We start from the raw sequence: 7282 nt of genomic DNA on the forward strand, positions 1-7282 counted from the left end.
CATGTGGAGCACGAGGTGGAACGACCAAGCACGAGGTGTTGCGATGCATGCGACCGAAGCATGCGGCCAGCCATGTGTGAGATGGGGTGTCGACCTGCATGCACTTCAGTCATGCAGCAGGCCATCTGGACGTGGGGTGTGTCATCCTGCATGAGACTGAGGCATGCAGCCAGCCATGTGGAGCACGAGGTGGAACGGCCAAGCACGAGGTGTCGCGATGCATGCGACCGGGCCATGCGGCCAGACATGTGGAGGACGTGGTGTCAGCTTGCATGGGAGCAGGCCATGCATTCAGACAGGTAGAGGGCGTGGTGTCAGCTTGCATGTGAGCAGGCCATGCTGAAGGACATGTGGAGCACGAGGTGCCGCCGCGCATGCGTCCGGAGCCATGCGAAGCGACACACGGGCTGCCACACGGCTTGTTCCTGATTGGTTGCTGATTCCTATAAATAGGCCACGACCCCCTCTCATTTCAAACCATCCAGAACACATCAAACCTACTTCAAAACATAAAGAGAAAGCAAAGAAAAAAGATCGAGTTTCGATAGTTTTCGAGCGATTTAGGCAGTTTTCGAGAACAGTTACTCTGCCGATTTTGAGTCAGCACTTGGAGAAGGTTCTTTTCAAGTGAAGAGAGATCAGTTATAGTGGAGACCAGTTCAAGTGGAGTTCAGTCAAGAAGAGGGTCTACTTCTGAAGGTCGGGAAAGGGTTCGGATCGCAGAAGTCGGGTTTGGGGTCAAGGCCACGGTCAACCAAAAACTGTGAGTTATAATCGATTGATTGCTGAGTTGTTTTCATGCAGGATCCCGTTACTTGGAAGTTGGATCATGGCAGGAGGCCGGGTCTAACTGAGTAACGGTTTGAATAATTGAGGTTATGTTGATTGAGTTGATGGCATGCTTGTTATTGTTTGAGAACCGTAGTAGCATGCTAATGGTTAGGTTGATTGGTTAGTTAGCGAATGCAGAATGCTTAGATGATATCGCTAAGTTGTGGATAGTTAGGTATTCTGGAATTAGTCTTTATGCTAGATTCTGGAATGTGGTTGATTGTGTTGTGATTATTACTTGAAACCTTGTGTTATTTTTACCGGGTTTAGTATTAATCGTATATTGGCCGACAGCATTTGTGTAACCCACAATGCTAGGCATATTGGGGTGAGTTAGTGTTCCTTCAGACCTCGTACCCGGCGGGTTCAAGGAAACCCCTTATTCGCTGGATCGGGAAGACTCAGATAGACGGGGTCATGGCCTATGGCTGAGTGATTACACGACGGTGTAATGTGGCAGTGACCCGAAGGACTGTGGGCTGTCGCGCGGTGACCCGAAGGACTGTGGGCCGCGGTCGGTTGAAAGTTCCTTCTTTTGGCCTTCGTGGTAGGAAGATAGGATATTGCCGATAGTGAAGGAGGAACATAACGTCACCAGGGCCCGAGTTTGATATATATATATTATATCGTGTTTTGGGTTGTTAAACCCTGGTTTAAATCGAGTTTGAGTTTGGTGATGAGCTAGTAATTAGCATAATGCTAGTTATCTTGCTATCTTTTACCGCTGCGTATTTCTGATATTGCTTATTGTTATTAAATTGTGTTGTTAGGTGAACCTCTCGCTTTAGATTGTTTGGGGTGGGATAGCGAGGGGTTGTATTTGTTAGTGGGGGATTGTAACTCGCTGAGTAATGCTAGATTACTCACTCCTCACTCGTTGTTGTTTTCAGGTGACCAGTAGTGAGCTTGTAGAAAGCGCGGGAGGCTAGGCTGGCTGGTGTAGATTTGCATCTTTTTGCTTAAGACGCTTTCAGACTATAAGTATGTACTTTCGCTTTCTTGGCATGCCACCACTTGTATAATATTTTGTGTATTATAAACCAGATATTATCTAAGATAAATAAAGCGAATGTTTTGTGAAACTGCCTTGTTGTTCTGATATTAGCTTGTCCGAGCTAACACAACGTCAGATTGGAGTACGGGTTGAGAAGCCTTAGGCTTTGGTCTGACGGGACGTGTTAGTGGGCGGCCTGGCCTAGTTACGAATTGCACTTTTCGTGACCTTGGCCGGATCGGCCGTTAACCCGTCATGTAGCACTCCCGATCCTTGGTAGATGGTCGGCCGTCGGTCATGTTCTTGTTCGATTGTTGGCCGGTGGTTTGACCTATGCCTAGAACGGTTCGGGGGCGTTACAAAGGTGGTACGCAGTCGAGTCCAGAGATAGACCAGGGTTGGCTTACCTGAACAAGTTCATATCTGCTAGGGCCCTCAAGCAGAAATACTTGGTCTGGAACCTAGAATTGTCTAGGGGATTCTGATGAGAGGTCTCTGATAGGAACCCTCATGATTGGTGGTGTAAAAAACCACGTACTTTCCGACACAGGGGCTACACATAGGTTTTGTGAGTCCGGGAACTGGTCGGAAAGGGTCTGTTCTGTCTGGACGCTGGTGATAATTTTGGGATAGTGAGGGCAGCTGGTGGGCAAGCCAGGAACTCATTAGGTCTCATGTCGAATATCCCAGTGACAATTCATGGAAAGGTATTCCATGTGAATCTGTCTGTGTCCACCTAAAGAATCACAAAGTGATCCTAGGTATGGACTGGTTGGGAAAGTATCGGGACACTCTCAATTGCCATATTGGTCGTGTGCAATTGGAGACTAGGCTTCATCCGATCCAGTACCAATGTATGTGTCCGGCTCAAGAGAAAGTAGTGGTTTCAGCAGTTCGAGCGATTCGGATGCTGGAACAGGGTTGTCAGTCCTTTTTGGCTACAATTACAACTACAGAGCCTGGCAGTTCTGTCTGTCTGAAAGACCTTTCAGAGGATTCGTTGGTGTCTAAGTTCCCAGATGTGTTCCAGTTGCTACAGGGTGTCCCCCCTGATAGGTCGGATCCATTTATGATTGAACTAGAGCCAGGGACAGCTCCGCTGTCCAAGAGTCCGTTTCTGTCGGCTCCCGCCGAGATGGCAGAGCCAAAGTTGACCATGTCTGGGAGAGGACCATGGTCGCAGTACAACCAAGTCGGAGTTTGACCTAAGGTTGAGAATGATCAAGTCCAGTAAAGGACGAGGATCAGGCCACAACCTATTCAGAGATGAACCTATGATCGGGGTGAAACGGTCGAGTCCCTGAGTGGACCAGGACCGGAATACCATCACGTCCGTAAATGGACCAGGATTGAATTATGACAAAGTCCAGTGAAGGACAGAAGTCAAGTCCGAGGCATTTTTAGTCTGCAGGGATTAAGATCGCAATGTGGCCAAGCCTGAAAAGGTTGTGGCTGATTAAGGGGATGATCCAGTACGTTGTGGCTGAGGTCATGAGCCTTATTGTCCATGAAGGACAAAAGAATCATAACAATCAGTTAGGACTCGTTGTAGGACGAGCAGCCTAAAGATTTGAACGAGTTCATGAGGACTTGACTGGTACATCAATGGTCAAAGAGATTCGATCATTGGAGTTCATTTGGTTCTTAAAGAATCAAGTTGTTCTGTTCAATACGAGACTAAGTTCAGTTGGGACATTTTGTCATGAGACAAGGTATAACCACCACTGGATTCAAGGACGAATCCATCTCAAGTGGGGGAGACTTGTCGCACCCCCGTCCCGGGATCTTGACATAGGGCCTAGACGTTTTGATAGAAACGAGACTGCCTTTGTTCAGATCAATAGAATTGATCTTGAACAAGGTGGGATGAGTGAAATGATCAGAATGGATCATGGGTCTATGTCAATAAATGGATCAAAGGACTTAGACGGATTGAATAGGATGAAGAGAACAAGTTGGGAGAGTTGTACAATAGCTGGACGATGTAGACGAGTAGCTCGATCAGCTAAACAAAGCTCGATCCAGTGTAGTCTAGCTCGGTCCAAGTTATGTCAGCTCAACTAGCTGAGCTACTAGCTCACTCAGCTGGGTCAGCTGGGAGTCAGCTCAACTAAGCTGGACTGAGTGTTCGGATCTCGGGCAGTTGGGTCGGGTTCGGACTATGGTCGGGCCATATGATCGACCCAAGGTGGCCACGAGCCGGTGGGCTCTTGTGGTCGGGCCATGGGCTTGGGTTATCAGTTTGGGCTTGGTTTTGACATGCCCAGATGTTTTTGGACGTGCCTAGATTTATCTGGAAACCTCTAAGATCCAACAGGTGCAATCTGGACCGTTGATTATAATCGATGGCCAAGATCTGTTCCGAAAGGATGCTTGGAAGGGATGTGTTCCTTCGCACATTCCCTTTGGTTTTCTATATAAAGGGAGGACGTCCAGGGATAAATTCATTCAGTCTTATTCAGTCTCATTCTGTCTGCAACAAAGGACACACTTCCTAAACAAAGGGATCCCCCAATGAGAACCGATGATCCAAGCCGGAAGGGCAGGATCCGGGATCAAAGCCATAAGGCACGATCCGGTTCATGGTGAGTATGGCTTTAGCCATATGAGGCCGTGGCTTATAGAAGCCACTGAGGCCAATAGGAAGACATATTCCTGGAGGGAAATAGGCGCAAAGGACCAAGGGTCCAAGGGCGGTTAGCCGGGAGACGGACTGACCGATCAGTAAGGGCTATAGCGGTTGTGAGTGGTTCTATCTCTGTTTCTTTATATTATTATGTTTATATGATATATATATATATATATATATATATATATATATATTTAACGTGAAAGTTAACCATGTTACCACGTCATAGACCCTGGTGTCATGGTTGGTTACGTTGATCGCTAACCATAGCCGAGAGGTTGGATCAAAAGGGTACTAGTCGCCAAAGGCTGCGTGTTGCCAAGGGTCATGAGTTGCCAAAGGTTGTGAGATACCAAAGTATGCAAGTAACCAAAAGGTACAAGATACCAAGGGTTGCAAGTATCAAAGGGTACGAGGACCAAAGGGTACCAATGACCAAAGGGTGCATCGTGATCCTAAGGTTGCAATGTATCGTGATCCAAGATCTGCGATCATGTCGTGATCCAAGAGGTACAAACATGTCGTGATCCAAGAGGTAAGAACGTGTCGTGATCCAAGAGGTACGAACGTATCATGATCCATGGGATGTGAACGGGTCGTGACCGAAAGGGTACGAATGGGTCGGGACTGAAAGGGTACGAACGGATCGGGACCGAAAAAGGTACGAGTGATTCGATGGTTAGAAGGACACCACATGCATTATGTTGGGCATGGACCACATGATGGCAATGGGTTGTCAGTTAGGTCAATACATGAGTGTAGGGAAATAGCAAAGGCCTTAAGGGCTAGTGCAATCCATACAACATGATTGATGTATGAACCATAATCCATAGTTAATGGATGGATGGTTCTAGCCGCAAAGGCTAAGTGGGATATCTTACAATCAACTTCGGGTTGGTGAGTAGGATAGGCGCCATATGCCTTATGTAGGGCGTAGACCCACATGATGGCTATGGAAGGCCGGTTATGTCAATACATGCTAACTAGACGATGGCTTATCAAGTCTAGTGGCCGGATCATGTTTCATGACGATGTTTCGATGGCCGAGCACTAGTATGGATAGTCACGTTGATGGAGTAAGAGTATTGATGTGATGCTTCTAGATATCAACCTTGGTGTTGATAACTTCGAGATTGGCTAAGAGTCATGACGAAGTATATGGCTAGTACTATGTGTCGTAGACCATAAGTATTGAGCCTAAGTATGATTGTTCAAGGAAGACCGTGTAAGATCTGATCATGGTTGAGTATGGACGACCTGACCTCTGGATGATGGTCCAAGGTGTCGGTACTAACCTGATTAATGAATGCATCGGTTGGTATGAACAAATCATATTTGTTGTCTCGTTAAGTCCCAAGACCGGTCAGGCCAGATGATGACTCATCAGTTCCAAGTCATGTGAGGATGGTTGGTTGATTGACTTAGGATCTAATGAGCTTTGCCAGTCTAGAAGATGGACTGGGTACTATTGCCTATAAGGCAAAAGGATTTCGGATTGTGCATGAGCCAAGAAAGGCCAGATGTATATCCTTATCCTTTCAAAGACTTCTCAAAGGTTACTTATGTCTGTGGGGATGGTTGGTTGAATGACTAAGTACCTAGGGGAGCTGTTTGGTGCAGGAGTCAAGATAAGGACCTTAAGTAAGATCATTGAGTGATCGTGGTCCAGCTGTCAAGCAAGAGTAATTCGAGTCAATGGAGGACCGATGAGCTAATAAGCTCCGTAGATGTGGCAAAGGTAAGATCTTGCAATACATGCATAGATCTAGATAGAATGGTTTAGGGGAATGGAACCTCAGAGTCGTATGACTTGGTTTGGGTTTAGGATTGACCTTTAAGCTAATCGGTAGTTGTGTGAACTGACCAAGGCTAAGGTGATTCGACCAGACAAGTGTTAGATTGGTTTTAGACCAATGGTTAATTAGAGAATAATCCGCTGTGTATCTGTTGAAAGGATCTAGGCTATAAAGGACTGAGAAAGTCTTTAGCTAAGATCTAAGTTAGCCCTCGGCTTTAGGCGATATTATAATTAAAGGGCGAAAATTAAGAGGTTCGGCCAGGAAGTGGACCGAGCGACGTAAGGCTTCGACCGCGGCCTAGTCGGCCGGATCGGGGTATTACAGAACGACCCGAGAATGATGAAACATCACTCTCGGTGGGCCGGTCTCTTAGCCGATTATATGCCTGCCGATTTCTGTTGTTATGTGTTTCTTCCCCGGTTCAAGACTTCGGTCTCGGTCGAATCGTGCGCAGAGTTTCCGGATTTCACCAAACCCCGGCACGAAAAGTGTCAAGGAACATGCAACTGAACAGTCTACTTTCGCCAACCCTGAGACGGTGTTTGTTCGGAAGCAGTGCTGCAATATAAAGTCTAAAACGACTCTCGGCAACGGATATCTCGGCTCTCGCATCGATGAAGAATGTAGCGAAATGCGATACTTGGTGTGAATTACAGAATCCCATGAACCATCGAGTCTTTGAACGCAAGTTGCACCCCAAGCCTTCTGGCCGAGGGCACGTCTGCCTGGGTGTCACAAATCGTCGTTCCCCCATCCTCTCTAGGATATGGGACGGAAGCTGGTCTCCCGTGTGTTACCGCACGCGGTTGGCCAAAATCCGAGCTAAGGACACCAAGAGCGTCTCGACATGCGGTGGTGAATTCAAGCCTCGTAATATCATCGGTCGTTCCGGTCCAAAAGCTCTCGATGACCCAAAGTCCTCAACGCGACCCCAGGTCAGACGGCATCACCCGCTGAGTTTAAGCATATCAATAAGCGGAGGAAAAGAAACTAACAAGGATTCCCTTAGTAACGGCGAGCGAACCGGCA

At 47.2% G+C, this 7282-nt stretch overlaps 1 non-coding gene across 1 annotated transcript; it reads left to right on the top strand.

Moving 5' to 3' along the window:
• The first annotated feature begins 6832 nt into the window (after positions 1-6832).
• LOC125592080 lies at positions 6833-6988 on the top strand. The gene has a single exon (XR_007327930.1). It is a non-coding gene; the product is annotated as a 5.8S ribosomal RNA (ribosomal RNA).
• Positions 6989-7282: the final 294 nt, after the last annotated feature.

Source organism: Brassica napus, chromosome C8, assembly GCF_020379485.1.
Source record: "Brassica napus cultivar Da-Ae chromosome C8, Da-Ae, whole genome shotgun sequence".
Taxonomy (NCBI): Eukaryota; Viridiplantae; Streptophyta; class Magnoliopsida; order Brassicales; family Brassicaceae; genus Brassica; species Brassica napus.